The following is a 15723-nucleotide window of genomic DNA, read 5'->3' on the forward strand; positions in this document are numbered from 1 at the left end:
ATAGATGATAGATAGATAGATAGATAGATAGATAGATAGATAGATGATAGATAGATAGATAGATAGATAGATAGATAGATAGACAGACAGACAGACAGATAGATGATAAAAACAGCTTTTTGATAACCAGTTAACAGAATAAGTACTCTAACAAATGCACTGACACAGTCACAGAGCAATTTCTACTGCGTAGGAAGAGGCTCATGTGGGTTTTTGAAACTGCCATCCAGTTTGAATGGACCGGTTTTCTGTTCTTATGGCAGCAATTCAAGGATTGCTCAGTTTGCTGAAGTAATGGGGACTCATGTGTGAGCTTTTTCAACATGGAAAAAGCGAGTTTCCTCACTAGAATCTAGAATGATGTTATTTTAAACGGTATCATTTGATGTTTACAGATTTCTCTCTCTCTTTCTCGTGCCTGTGTGTCATTTCCTGTTGCCGTACTGTTATGAGTCATCGGCTGATTTCCCAACGATTCCTATGTTTCTAGCCATAAGTGAATAGAAATAGTATGTGATGTGGGTACTGCTGACCCTTTTTGTGTTGTTCTCCTCTGAGCCTATTGATCTTCCAGCATGATTTTGTTTTGTTGTTTTTAATACAGGGTCCTACTATGTATCCCTGGCTGGCCTGCAACTTCCTAGCTTCAAACTCTCAGAGATCAGCTCCTCTGCCTTGCTGGCTGGGCTTAAAGGCGTGGACCATCGTACCCAGCCTTCTAGTGTGTTTATTAAGCCATTTGCTCGTATTCTTTACTCAACAATACCACGCTGATTACTGATGTCCCCAGGAGCTGCTCATGAGACAGGCCTTCCGATGCTCCCTGTCTGCGGCTTTGGTCAGAGCCTTGTTTCATGTCAACTCTTCTCCATTTGTGCCCAAGTCTTCCCAGTCGTGCCTCACTAGGAACCAAAGTGCCAGGCTTTCCTCTTAGGATCATGTTACATGATTTCTTCAGTAGGTGAAGGTGGAAGTCATAAACAATCCCACACCAGTTTGAAATGATGATTAATAGAATGGTTAATTGGGGAAAAACTTACAGATCACCGTCCCAGACAACAGTCCTCTGCACAATCAGGAAGGGAGCCTAGTCGCCTGAAGGGAAGCCAGAAGCCAGAGAGCAAGTGGAGGGAAGTGGCCGCTTTTTTAAAGGGAGAGAGACCACGCCCCAATGGGCTGGTTTCTCAGCAGCTATTGGCTGAAGGAGCGGAAGGAGCTCCTGCAACAAGTAGGCAGACAATGCCTGGTCATTTTCTTCCCCATCATATTCATGTTTCACATTCACTTGCTAATTCTACAAGTGCACATCAGCCTTGAGTGTTTCTACTCTCTGAGAGTCCCTGTTGGGGTACACTCACGTGTCATTTCCTATTTTCTGGTCTTCAGTCATTCACAGCATTCTTTCCTGAGATGCTCAAACAAGAACAGCTCAATTCTGAGTTCCTGGGATCCCAGGGATGCAGTTCTCTCTGCCTCACCATAGCTATCGTCTGAGCTTGATGATGAGTATACAAGGCCAATTAACGCTAGACTCTGTGCTAGTCTGAATGTAAATGACCCCATAAGCTCATAGAGAGTGTCACTATTAGGTGGCGTGGCTTTGTGGGGGTAGGTATGGCCTTGTAGGCGGAAGTGTCACTGTGGAAGTGAGCTCTGAGGTCTCATATGCTCAAGTCGTGCTTAGTGACCCTCAGGACACTTCCTGTTGCCTGCATATCAAGATGTAGGGCTCTCAGCAATACCACCATGTCTGCCTGCACACTGCCATGTCCAACCATGATGATAATGGACTAAGTCTCTGAGACCAAAAGCCACCCACTAAATGGTTTCCGTTATAAGAGTTGCTGCAGTTGTGATTTCTCTTCACAGCAATAGAAATGCTAAGACAGACTCCTTCCTCAAAGTCATTTTTTTGAGGGTGCCAGATCTCATTATAGATGCTCATGAGATATCATGTGGTTGTTGGGAATTGAACTCAGGACCTTTGGAAGAATAGACAGTGCTCTTAACTGCTGAGCCATGTCTCCAGCAACACCCCCCCCAATGTTATACTTATAATGAATTCATGCCCCGCCCAGTGGTACTGCTCGGCCACTGGGACCTTCCTTTTCATGTCTTGGTCAGTTTTAGCCCAAACTGAACTGCACAGATGTTATGCAAATCGCTAACAGGTTGATCTTATTATTGTTTTTACAGCACAGACATTCAGCTTACTGGAACCAGCAGATAGGCATTAGTTCAGTGTAGGTCATCTGGGATGTCCAAGGGGTGTATCCCACGGCCAAGCATCCCTTCATGGGACGTATCAGCTAAATAGGCAAGGAGGGCTCCTATCATAACCGCGAGGGAGAACAAGTGAAAAACAATAAACTTGGACTATTTTAAAGGAAACAGGCCAAAAGAAGTCATCTGAGAGCATAGAGGACTGAGTAAAGCAGGAGGAAGCAGGGCTGATGCAATGATGGGTGTGCCCGGCGATCCCTGGGTATGGACCTTCAGTAGAGACGGTGAGCCCGCTCAGCCCTCCGCCAGCCATGAGGGCACTGCACAGCTGCTTCAGCACCTGGTGTTTCTGTCATTATAATTCTCCCGGATGTGATGGGTTACCTGGACCTCACGATGGCTTTGCAGGTCATCTTTCAGTTGGCCTTCAAGCTGAGCGTGTCCTTGTAATAGCACTGGCCTTCTGGCCATCTGCTTTCACAACAGGCTCATTCCCCACCATCGTCTCTGTTAGTCTCTATGGACTCTTTACATATTCTGGGCTTACTTTATTTTATATCAGTTTTACAAATTTGTCTTCTGCTCAAAACTTGACTTTTCATCTAAATATTTGAATGATCAAAAGTCCTTAGTTTCACATCCCCACCCCCAACCTTGTCTGAGGTTAGTGCTATCTGCATGCTATATGGAAAGTTTCACCCATCCCGAAGATCATAAACATTCCTTTTTTCCTTTATAGATTTTCTTTTCACATTTAATCAAGATAGAATTGATAATTGTGGATGGGGGAGGGGGGAATTTATGCTCTCCCCCTCACACACATATGAGTATGACTTCCTTACCTTTTTCCTCAGGAGATATGAGTCCATTTACTACAGATAGAGCACTGGTAACAAGTCAAAGAAATTAGTCCACGCACGTCGAGTTTAGTTAGGGTTACTTATAGGATTGCAGGTGAGGGGTCAGCTACAGGAGCATGGCTCCATTGTAGGGAAGAAGTCCCCCCTTTCTCCAGCAACCATTAAATCGATTATATTCCACTGCAGAGTGATGGGGCCTCCTTATGGGCAGCTTCACAAACTCTTACGGCTCTGCCTCACGGGCCCCATCAGTCCTTGCAAGCCTTGTGAACCCTCTCTCTCCCTCATGACAGGATGTGAGGGGGCCCAGTCCTGTGATGGTAATCAAAGCAGCAACAGCTGCATCATCACGCCCACAGGGCTGCGCTCACAGTATGCAGCTGACATCACACTATTCATCTAGAAGACCAGCTTCTTGTTGCCCTACAGCATCACGTTGCTTTTGAATAAGTCCTCCCCCTCACCCCGTGTGTCTGTCTGCATCCGGACACTGCTTCTGGGACCTCTGTCCACCCAACCCAACATCACACTGTGTTAGCATGGCTCTGCTGTAGGCCTTGATGCATGGTGTTCTACACAGTTCATTTCTTCAAGACTGCATTGCTCACTCTTTGCCCCTGCTTTCCTCCATACACTTCAGAACAGAGGCCAGTTTCTACAGGAAGGATGGAATTCTGACTGTGATTGCCTTGTGGTCCCAGATGCTCTGGGTGGAGGTGGGGGAAGAGTATCTTATTAAATTTCTTTCACCAAAGTTTTGTCGTTAAAATTTCTGATGGTCTCATAAACAGTTTTTAAAAAACTTTCCTTTTCCTTTGAGCATATCAATTAATTTCCCTAGTGGCCTTAAACCTTTTTTAAAAAATGATAAAAATAGCTTTAAAATCATAATTTGTAGATTCTTTTTTCCTATACACCTAGCAGATCAGCTATAAAGGATATTTTGTTTCTTTTTAATTCTGATGACAGTTTATTCATTTTTATTTTACTGACTGACATGCCTCAGACTTCCAGGTGACAGTGAAGATAGCAGTTTCATTTCTGACCATGGGGGAGGGAAGTGCAACCTTCAATCATTTCTCGGGATTGTTAATTTTTAGGATTTTTGTAGATGGTATTTAAGAGATATAGAAACTGTTTGTCTCCTAGTTCACCACCCAACATTTATCCCGAGGTGGGTCTTCTTCTTCTTCTTCTTCTTCTTCTTCTTCTTCTTCTTCTTCTTCTTCTTCTTCTTCTTCTTCTTCTTCTTCTTCTTCATCTATTGAAAGATCTTATGAGCCAGATGATGGTGATGCACACCTTTAATCTCAGCACTCGGGAGGCAGAAGCAGGTGGATCTTTGTGAGTTCAAGGCCAGCCTGGTCTACAAAGTCAGTTCCAGGACAGCCAGGGCTACATAGAGAAACCCTGTTTCAAAAAATAAATCAAAAGACAAAACTCACAGACACACAGACACACGCACACACAGAGACATATGTGACTTTTCTACTGTATTCTGTCTCCGACATGAATGAAGCTTGGTCCCGAAGGTACTGGGCTGTTAAGTGTGGGTGGAGTCGATTCTCCGAGGCTGCACTTAAGGTTTTTGTGTCATGTGAGACAGTGGCCAGCCATTCTACTTTCATTTAATGTTCATGTTAGGTCGAGCACTACAGAATGTAGTATTCCATTGTTTCTTTCAGTTCTCATAATATCCATGTCATTTGCTTCTCAAATATTTAGAGTAATTTAGTAGTGAAGCCCTGAGGTTTACAATTATCTTTGTGTGTAATTCTGGTCTCTGGATTGTTTCGCAGAGATGGAGACAGTCAGACGTTTTATTCCTTTTATGGTAAACGAGTAAGTTGGGCTTCTCTTCAGTTTTATTTATGTGTCTCTGGGAGGGTGGTTACCCACGGAAGGTAGAAGACATTGACCACCCATGAGCTAGAGTTACAGGTGGTTGTGAACTGCCCGGGATGGGGGCCGAGAGCAGAACTTGGATCCTCTGGAGGATCACTCTCACTCCTAGCTGCTGGGCCGTCTCTTCAGCCCGTATCTCTCCCTTCTAGTTAAAATCTTTCCCCACTTAACTCCATGTCCTCTTTCTCTCTCTCTCTTTAGAAAAAAAAACAGGCAAGTAACAAAAAGCACACACACACACACACACACACACACACACGAAACACACATACAAAAGCAAAACCCATAAAATTACAAAATCAAAAACTATACTATATGAGCAAAAGACCAGTAAGATTATTAATCTATGAGAACACCATTGAGCTCATTTTGTGCTGTTCTTCTGCAGCTGGTCACGGTGCCTGCCTTCAAGTGTGGCTAATATATCCAGTGAGACTCCATTGGAGGAAGCTGATTTTCCCTTGTAAGCAATTGTCACTTGAAGACAGCTTCCTGATGAGGGTTGGGAGCCCATGTCCCCCTCTCAGCACTGGGACCCCTTCTGGCTGCAACCTGTGCATGCTGCCCCTGTCGCTGTGGGTTCATAGATCCATCTCTCCTGCTGCATCTACCTTGGCTCTGTACTCTTGCTGTCTTTGCCAGAGATGCGACCGTTGCATTTCACATTTGTTTGTTCATATGCAAGGTCTCACTGTGCAGCCTGGGCTAGCCTGGAACTTGTTATATAGCCAGTCTAGCCTCAGAGCTCACGACCCCCTGCCTCTGCGCCCCTAGTGCCAGGACTACAGGTGTGTACTTCCATGCTCAGCTTTCCCGTTCTTTCTTCGTCTCTTCGGTTTTGGCTGTGCTGTTTTCTCCTTCTGAGCACTTGTTTTCCATTTCATTCATTTCCTATTCATTATTTCTTGTTTTTTATGACTCTCTTCTCTCTGCCTTGGGTTTCGTTTGCTATTCTTCTGAATTATTCAGATAAAAATCTAGATTTCTGGCTTTCTGCCTTTCTTCTTTCGTATGTGAGGTAAATGGAAGTGAAATTGTATTGCGTTCACCTCTTCGGTATGTCATATTTTTATTCTTAATGACTGAGATTTCCGTTTGATTTCTTCTTTGACACAGAGATTACCTAGGGGCTTGTATTTGTCGTTTTCTGTTATTATGATAAAATACTTGAGATGATTGTTTTAAAAACAAGGAAAGGTTTGTTTGGCTCAAAATTTCCACTTCCGTCTGTGGGCTTTTGGTCCTGTTGCTTTGGGGCTGTAACATTATCTTGTTCTTCTAGTGATCACCATTGCTTCCAAGGGTCTAATATAACCTGATATTTTTCCCATTGCTGAGGTGACATGGGACCTTAGGTTGTATGAGTCTGCCTCCTTTGGCATAATGGGTTTTAATGCCACAAATCTTTAAAGCCCAGCCACCGCTCCAGGCTTATGCAGCAGATATCACATTTGTCCACGCAACTGCTTTGACTCACTCGCTCCTTATTTCTTTGCAAACAACCGATAAAATGTGGGTGGCGAGAGGTGAGCAGGTGCTCTAATGCCCTACAGGATAAAGATGGGGTGCAGCAGGAGGCGTAGTAAAACAGATCCAGGAGGTGTGAGCCTGCTGTCTGTGGGGGTCATGCAGAGTGCCCAAGTCTTGGCTGTCTCCCCGCTTAAAATCAGGATTGTATGTCTGCTTGCCTGGCCTGTCTTGCAGGTGTTCTCAGTACTAAAGGAAACAGAAGCAGGGGGAGATTCTGCAAACCCAGCATGGGCTATATTTAGGCAGTAAGGTTGTTTGTGTGTTTGTTTGGTTTGTTTTTTTGGCTTACCGAACCCTTTTTTGTTTAAACCAAGCCATTGTTTAAAAGCCTTATTTCACATAAAGTATTTCTTCCTATCTTTCCCTTCGGGGAAAGAAAAGAACCTGAAGATCCTGCAGCTGCAGACTCGGCTTTCCTCCAGTTGTGGTCTCTCGTGGTGGGAGCCCTCCCTTTCCCGCATCATGATCTTGGTGTCAACGCGCATGGATCTCAGCATGTCCGCATCTGCATTCATGCTGCCAAGCTTGCTCTGCCTTCTCGTTATCTGAGCTGTGGCCCTGGTAACATACTGTATCCACGTTAGTTGTTATTACTCGTTTAAAGCCAGGTACACACAGGGACAGGGCTTTCTAGTGTTCCAGGTTGCTAAGCGCTGAGACAGGTGACTGAGGGAGGTTGTAGAAACACTTTCCCTGGGTGCCTAAAAATAAAACAGACTCATCCTCAGTCTGTCCAGGATGCAGAGAAGGGAGGGAAAGCGGACAGCACCACATCGCTTCTAGGTTTTAAGTCTGTCTGGGGCGGGGAAGAGCTGTTTTAGTGTCTGTCTGTCTGTCTGTCTGTCTGAGGGAGATAGAAATCCAATCACAGGTAGGCTACATATTATAACATAATCCAGCATTTGGAAAACAAAAAGTCTCATAATCCAGACTAGAGAAAACAAGAGGACTTTTATTAAAACAGGCATGGATTAGTCAAACTTATTGAACTGGCCACCTCAAATCTGTGAATATCACTGTATGTAAACTATATCTCAATGTGTTGAGAGAAGATCTTGCTGTGTAGCCCAGCCTGACCTCAGACTTGTGAGTCTTCTCTCTCCCAAGTGCTAAGATTACATAATACATAAGTACACCACTATACCAGCTATATCTGAATCTGAAATTTTTTATACCAAAGTATAAATAAAAATTAAGAAGGAGGCAGGGGATCAATTCTGAGGCTAGGCTGTGCCAGTCACTAGATATAGACTGCTTACAGTATCAGGTCCTCAAAGGTCTTCTAAGGGAGGTCTAATTATTGCACTCCTCTTTCAGGCGCTGAAACTGAAGTTCAGGTGGTACGGTAGATAGCAGTTTCCACAGTTGGGAGAGCCACACCTTACATACGGTCCAGATGGAGAGATTTCCCCCAGGGACTCTCTCCGTCTGCTCTGTGAGCTAATCCCTTGAATGGTTAGGAAAACTGAGAAAATTTACCGCTGTAAGCGTGAGGAGGGAAGGATGAAACAGGCATAACTTACTATGCTATCTGCTGGGACGTCTAGCGAAGCACGCACTCGTTAAGCCAGTATTAGAAGCGTTCATTCACAAACCCCGGAAGCCCAAGGAGTCATGCCACTGTAGTTACAGCAGGATGATCCGACTGTCCGCGGGGAGGAGGGTCTTGTGCATCATCTTCCCAAGGGACGCTATGGTTCCTCTGGCCTTTGCAGTAAATAGTTCTGGTCTGTCATAGGATGTTTCCGTCCTCACAAAACACACTCCGACCCACCCAGCCGAGTCTGTGGATCATCAGAGTAGTTGTAAGACTCCTTATGAGTGTTGAAACCTCTCTCACAGGGAAAATGGGCGTGTGCATATGTGTGTGAAATAACATTACGATCTCAAGAGGTTGAGAATTGCCCTGAAGATGGCTGAACTACCCCGGCATATATGAACAGGCAGTGGTTCACTAGACAGGGGTAGCTGGGTCGTTGGAGGAGGAGAAACCTAGCCTGTTCTTTCATCTTCAGTCCTCATGGCTCAAGGCCTGGATTTTTAAAAACACATGCAAACACGGCGCACAGGACAGGGGCAGTCCTGCCTGGTTAACATCGCCACCAGTTAAGAAGTCCGGAAGACGGACACATGCGCATCAGAAGATAAAATCCGTAGTCTCTGCGCCGGTTTGTGCCACCTCTTCTTTCTCTTCAGAGAACGAAGCTTTCAACATTCCCGGGGGTGGCTTGAAAGCTAAAGCCTGCAGGAGCCATGTCTTCCGGCCCCTCATCTCTACACGCGAGGATTCAGGAGTCTGCTGGGGCAAGATGAGAGGGAAGAGGAATCTGAACAGCCCTCTTTTTTTCTTTGCGTGCTCAGTTCCTGACCATCATTTGTACCTCAGTTTCAGCATCGCTCCCTCAAGAACAGACCAAGTCTTTTTAGGTGTTCTTACAGCACTTCATTTTCTTCTTTTGCTTGGGACCTTCCATCATTGCATTTAATATTAATTTTACATATTATTCATATATCTATCTGTCTGTCTGTCTACCTACCTAAAAAAAAAAAACCCACGAGAGTAGGAACCATTCTTTCATTTTCTCTGCATCTTTATTGTCCGGCACAGGGTTGGTGTTTAATTAGATGTTAGTTTGAACGAGTGAATGAATGAGTCCTGGCCGCAGGAAGCTTTGGAGTTGTGACTGGAAAGCTACTATCCTCTCACAGGGAGTAAGAAGCCTATTTCCTAGGCCACCCAACCTCACCTCGCCAGGAATTGTGTCTTGTAATTCTGTCTTTTCAGCACAATTCTCTTCACAGCTACCTAATTTAGGGGAATGTTTTGAAACTTTAGGTGGTTACTACTCTTTATCGTGTGCTAGTTCCGGACAGGTAAGGAGCAAGTAGGCGTAGCGGTTAAACCTGGGTTGCCTATTGACTAGCTCTGCACATTTTTTTTTTTTTGGACAGTGTTGAAGATGGACGCTTAAAAAGAAATCCCACACTAGCTCAGAATTCAGTACAATGAAAGGTTATTTATCCAGCAGCCAGAAGAGAGGGCAAATGTGCTTTACGTAAGCATTTATAGTATAAGAGGCCACACCCAAGCGGGCTGGTAACTTAAAGGTTACTGGCTGAAGGAGTTCCTACAGTACAGTGTTTCATTATGTAGTCCAGGCTGGCCTCAAATGTGAGATCTTCTTCCTTTAGCTTCCTGAGTGCTGGGATTTTAGAAGTCTGCCACCATGCCTGGATGGCCCTGTGATTTTGGAAAAAAAGGTATAATCCTTCTGATTTCAATTCTTTCATTCTATAAAATGAAGGTCAATTAAATCGTCTTCATAGCATTAAATAAAATAAGCTGTGTGAAATGTATATCAGAAAGCCTGCCCAAAGCAGTTGCTTAATCAGTAAATATTTTTATTATTATCTAAATCGAATTCTTATGAAAGAGGAGGAGAATTAACCATCCTTAGGACTAGTTGGTGGTCTCAGTGCCTGAGGAAGGAAGCAGTGTGGTGGATTGGGGCATTAAATTCCAAGATTAAGTTCTGGTGATTTGAGTGAGAATGCCCCATAAGCTCATATGTTTACATGCTTGGTCTACAGTTGGTGGAACTATTTGAGAAGGATTAGGAGGTGTAGCCTTTTAGATGAGGTATGTTACTGGGAGTAGGCTTTGAAGTTTCAAAAGTCCCATGTCTTTCCCAGTTAGTTCTTTCTCTCTGTCTCCAACTAGCAGAGGAGATGCAAACTCTCAGCTACTGCTCCTGCACTATGCTTCACTGCCTGCTGCCATGCTCCCTGCCACGATGACCACGGGCTCTACCATCCTAGAACCAGGATTAGTTGCTTTCACTTATGAATTGCCTTGGTCATGGTGTTTTGTCATGGCATCTGAGAAGTAACTCAGACACAAGTGGAAGACTCCTAAGCCAATCCTGTTTCTCCCATCACCTCCTGTAAGCAGAAAGTCTAGTCTGTTCCACCATGTTTGCAGCATAAATCCTGGTACCCTGAGGTCACATGGAGACTTTCTGTGTTTCTCAAGAGGTCAACAGAAGGTCGATAGCCTTATTACTCAGAATAGTACTATTCCTCAAGTCTTCGAATTCTCTAGAGAGCACAGATAATTTGAAGATAGGCAAAGTCTGAGGATGAAGTAAAGAAGCTAGAATTATGCCTCCTTATTTCAGCTATGGCCTGTACAGTCTTTCATCCTCTTGCCCTAGAAAGAATATGCAACCCATCTCAACAATCTCACTTCCCTGCCCAACCAGCACCCCACTTGCTCTAGGTACAACTCCAAGCCCTTGGAGAACAGAAACACCACCCTACCCGCTGGTCAGCTGATTTCCTTGAAAGAAAATATGTTTTATATTCTAGAAACATTTCAACACCAAATTCATTTAAAAAATCAATTCCATAACCCCACTTCCCTAATACAGACAACTTTTATTTTCATGTGACCCTCTTCTACCATCTCAGCTTGCAAAAACCCCAAAGAAGCCTTTCTTAATGATTTGTTGTTGTTGTCATGATGCTAAAGTTTGGAGAAGAAAATCTCCCAAACTCCAAATGCTTCCCATTAGTTAGTGGTATGAAGTTCCTTCCATGACCAACAAGACAGTGAGAGATAGTCTTGTGGTGCCTCTGTGTTTCAATTCCTGCCTCTCCTCACCCATGACAGCTGATCCTGCTCCTATCTGAGCACCTGTGAATGTGCCCCCCTCTGTCAGGAGCAGGAAACTCCCCCTCCAACAGTCACCAACTTATTCCTGTCTCTGCTCGAATTTTCTCCTTAGAGAGGCTTTCTTCGATTACCTTCTACCACCTTCCATTGATATCTGTCTGAATATAATTATCTTCATAGGACCTATGACCCTCCACCCCAGTCCCTAGAGCATTAGTTGGTCCAAGGGAGGAGCTCGTCTGCCTGCTGAGTGATGTGTCTGCCTCTGTTTCAGCTGAGGTGGTGGGGAACTGGCTGCCTCCAGTTAGGAGAGGGGATTTAGTGACCAGGGAAGTTGGACTTGATGTTTCAGAGTCCAGACTCTCTGCTCTACTTCCCTGATAACACATGATAAATCAACAAAAATATCCCAATTTTCCCAGAAGTCTCTATAAAATTAATTTCAAAAAATGGGGCTAGGGAGATCATTGTATTAGTAAAATGTTTGTCATGCATGCCCAGGATCCTGAGTTCAGATCCCCAACACTCACGTTAAAAGCTATGTATGGCAGTGCACATCCATAATCCCAGGGCTAACAAGGCAGAGGTGGGTGGATCCCTGGAACTTGCCGGATATCCTGCCTTGCCAAATTGGTGAGGTCCAGGTACAACGAGAGACTGTCTCAAAATAAATGAATAAATAGAATAGAAGGACGGAGAAGATGGCTGAGCGATTAAAGGTGCCTACTGCTCTTGCAGAGGTCTCAGACTTGGTTCCCAGAATTCATATCAAGTGGCTCACAGTTGCCTTCATGTCCAGGGAAGCTGACGTTCTCTTGTCTCTGAGGGCACATGATACACGTGACACATAAAGTCACCGGAGCCTGCACACATAAATAAAGTGAACAAATAAATCGTAAAAAGATGAGATAGAAAGTAACAAAAGGAGATACCAGATGTCAGTCTCTGCCCTCTACATGCACATATGGACATATGTGCTTATGTCTCTATGCACAAACACATACGTCATATGCAGAAACACACGCACGTGCGTGCGTACACACACATTCAAAAATAACATTGTCAAACAAATAATTCATTGTAAGATAGTTTTCCAGCTAATATATCACTGTATCATAAGAGGGCAAGTCTTCTATTAGAAGATTAATTGAGCTGGGCAGTGGTGGTGCAAACATTTAATCCCAGCACTCCGGAGGCAGAGGCAGGCAGATCTTTGTGAGTTCCAGGGCAGCCTGGTCTACAGAGCTAGTTGCAGGACAGGGTCCAAAGTGACACAGAGAAACCCTGTCTCAGAAAAAAAAAACAAACAAACAAAACAACAACAACAAACATTAATGGGAGGATATGGTTTAGTATGTGATATTGTTTGAATATGGTTTGTCCATTGAAATTCACGCTGGAGTTTTATCTTCATTGTGAAGCTTAAGCTGTTTAGAGAGGGAGTCTTGGGAGATGAGTTCGGTTTGGATAAGGCAAGTTGGATAGAACTCCTGAGATTGAATCCCCAGTGGTTTTATAAGAAGCCGGGGGTGGGGGTGGAGCTGCCTGCTGCCTCAAGATGCCCTGTGCCACCTTGGGACTCTGCCAGAAAGAAGACCATTAACAAATATGGCTCCTCTGACTTTTACCTCCAGAACTCTGAAGGGAAAGACACCTCCATTCTTTACAAAGTAGCGTTCTTCAGCTATTTTACCATAGTAAGGAAAGCGCTGAGGGAGACAGAGAGGCTCCCACAGCAGGCTTGTTCTGATAGACTCAGGAGCACTTCCTAGCTGCCCTGCCTTCCTCCTCTCTTCCCCTCCCTTCCACCCAGGCAACCGATCTCTGGTCCTCTGCTTAGATTCCTCTGATATGGCCAGCTTCTTAAACACACCCATTCTCTACCTTCAGGATAGAGTTCTGAAAGCAGGTGTCCAGATCACCTGCTCCCAGCTCACACTGGGCTTCATTTAAATACTTTTTTTTTTGTAAGGCCTTGAAGTTTCTGGGGTGGGGCAAGGAGTGAAGAGTCTCAGAGCCAGGAGAGAACCTCTGCCTCCAGTTCTGTGTACTGATGTTGGAGGGCATCTCTTCTTCCCTCACTCTCTGTTCTGACCCAGCTCACGCCCCAGGAGAGTAGTCACCTGTCCTTCAACCGTGTTTCCTTTTCCGGTTGCAAACACTATTCCTAGAAATCCCTTTGGTACTCTAGTTGTCTGAGAACTCCCTCGTTCCCCCCACCCTTCCCCCCCCCCCCGCCAAGATTTTATGATCTTTGACTTTTTTTCTTTCTTTCTCTCTCTCTCTCTCTCTCTCTCTCTCTCTCTCTCTCTCTCTTGCTGGAGGATGGGTGGAAGGTAGGGCTTCCGTCATTATAAGGAACTGAGCAGGCTGGCACCCGCCACAGGAAGCACAATTAAGAATGTTCACAGCAGGAAGGCTGCTCTCCGGGAAGCACTGAGAGCTGTCAGGACAAGTGACCTTTCTAATCACGCCTGACATTTCACAGTCTTGAAGGCGGAAGAGCTGCCCTTATTCTGGAGGCGAGATGTTACTCTGTGTCACCCCAGACACCTGCGGTCTGAGGCTGCGGTGACTTGACCTCCAGCCGCGCAATGAATCAGAGCATGCAAAGGGTTTTGTTTCCCCAGGGAAAGAGAATACACTGAGCCAGAGACCGAGGTGGATGGCAACCAAGTCTAAACCTGGGACAGAGAGGTGCTGGGGAAGAATATCACCTCCCCTGAGTAACAGTCTGCTCCCAAGGGCTCAGGTGGCAGGGCTGATCAAACAACGTCCCTGGGGGAGGAAACCAAAGAGGATTACCTCCCAGCCCCTTCCCACCCCCAAAGTACTGGCTGCTGTGACTCACATTTGACCCATCTCCATATAAAAACAGCTTTGATTTAAACACACACACACACACATACACACACACACACACACACACACAAGATAATACATATATTATTCTAGAAAAGGCCACAGAACATATATAAAAGATAAGAGAACTGCTGTTAATATTTCAAGGACAGCTGTTGAGAGCGTTGACTCAAGACCGCAATCCCCAAAGTGGGGAGGCTGAGGTAGGTCTCGGGTTCAAGGCCAGCCTGGACTTGTGAGTAACATTTTGTCACAAACAAAAAGAAGGAAAAGAATGTTTTGAGGACATCACATACACAATATTTTTTGAAGATTTTTTTTTATGTTCATTAATGTTTTGCCTGCAGGTATGTAGGAGTCCTACATATATGCCTGGTGCTCACAGAGGTCAGAAGAGGGTGTTAGATCCCCTGGAGCTGGAGTTACAGATGGTTGTGATTGCTATGTGTGCGGTAAACCAAGTCTGGTTCTCTGCAAGAGCAGCCAGTGCTCTTAAGAACTGAGCCGTCTCTCCATCCCCCTATATACAAAATTTTAAAACGTAATTGAATGTTATCATAAATGCTATTTTGAAAGGCACAGTTTTTTAAAAGAAGTCTAAATTTATTTATTTATTTATTGTTTTTTTTAATTTATTAAAGATTTCTGCCTCCTCCCCACCACCGCCTCCCATTTCCCTCCCCATCCCCCATTAAGTCCCCCTCCCTTGTCAGCCCGAAGAGCAATCAGGGTTTCTTGCCCTGTGGGAAGTCCAAGGACCACCCACCTCCATCCAGGTCTAGTAAGGTGAGCATCCAAACTGCCTAGGCTCCCCCAAAGCCAGTACGTGTAGTAGGATCAAAAACCCATTGCCATTGTTCTTGAGTTCTCAGTAGTCCTCATATGTTCAGTGAGTCCTATTTTATCCCAGGCTTTTTCAGACCCAGGCCAGCTGGCCTTGGTGAGTTCCCGATAGAACATTCCCATTGTCTCAGTGTGTGGGTGCACCCCTCGCGGTCCTGAGTTCCTTGCTCGGAAAGGCACAGATTTTAAACTTAGCATCCTGAGCATACTTTCGTGTCAGCTAAATGCAAGCTGAACAAAGTTATTCTCAATGCTTTCCCTGTGATCCATTCTGGGAAAAGGTTTTCTGGGTTTTGTTGCTGTTGATGCTAAGTCCCCACAGGGCTGCACTATTCCTAGAGAAACTGCAAAGTCAGGTTAACATATACAGTGAAGTTAGTTAGTCCCTAGGCCATCTCCCTGCTCCAAACAATCCAGTTAATATATTGTCTTCAGATACAGCTGGCATCAGCTGTCCAATGGTTAACAGATAATTCACTCGGTCCTAGCCAAAAGGCCGAGAAGCGCTGACTCTGATTTTCAGCTGTGGTAGAATATTCTAGAGTGAATGTCCTCATAGTTAAATATTCCTATGGAACTGAGTACACTTTCTTATGCTATATTTCTAGAAGTGGACTTGCTGAGTTGAAGAATATGAATACTTACAAACGTTTTTCTGTCAGCCCTCTAGATAGTCAATGCCACCAAAAAGGGAGGGGCTCCTAGAGGTTGAGATTTAGCTTTTCTTTAAATCTTTGACATTTTCAGGAGTAAAAGTGATATACCTCAATTGTCTGAGTGGGTCTTTTCTTTCTCCCTCCCTCCCTCCCTCCCTCCCTCCCTCCC

The 15723-nt window shown here is 44.8% G+C and overlaps 1 protein-coding gene and 1 non-coding gene across 2 annotated transcripts in view; one reads left to right on the forward strand and one right to left on the reverse strand.

Annotated features, from left to right (window-relative positions):
* The window catches only part of March4 (membrane associated ring-CH-type finger 4), a 130755-nt gene that overhangs the window by 41586 nt on the left and 73446 nt on the right, over window positions 1–15723 (forward strand). The gene's annotated exons all lie outside the window — the stretch shown is intronic.
* Window positions 15218–15406, reverse strand: LOC113457691. The gene has a single exon (XR_003378200.1). It is a non-coding gene; the product is annotated as a U2 spliceosomal RNA (small nuclear RNA).

Source organism: Microtus ochrogaster, linkage group LG4 (assembly GCF_000317375.1).
Source record: "Microtus ochrogaster isolate Prairie Vole_2 linkage group LG4, MicOch1.0, whole genome shotgun sequence".
NCBI classification, from domain to species: domain Eukaryota; kingdom Metazoa; phylum Chordata; class Mammalia; order Rodentia; family Cricetidae; genus Microtus; species Microtus ochrogaster.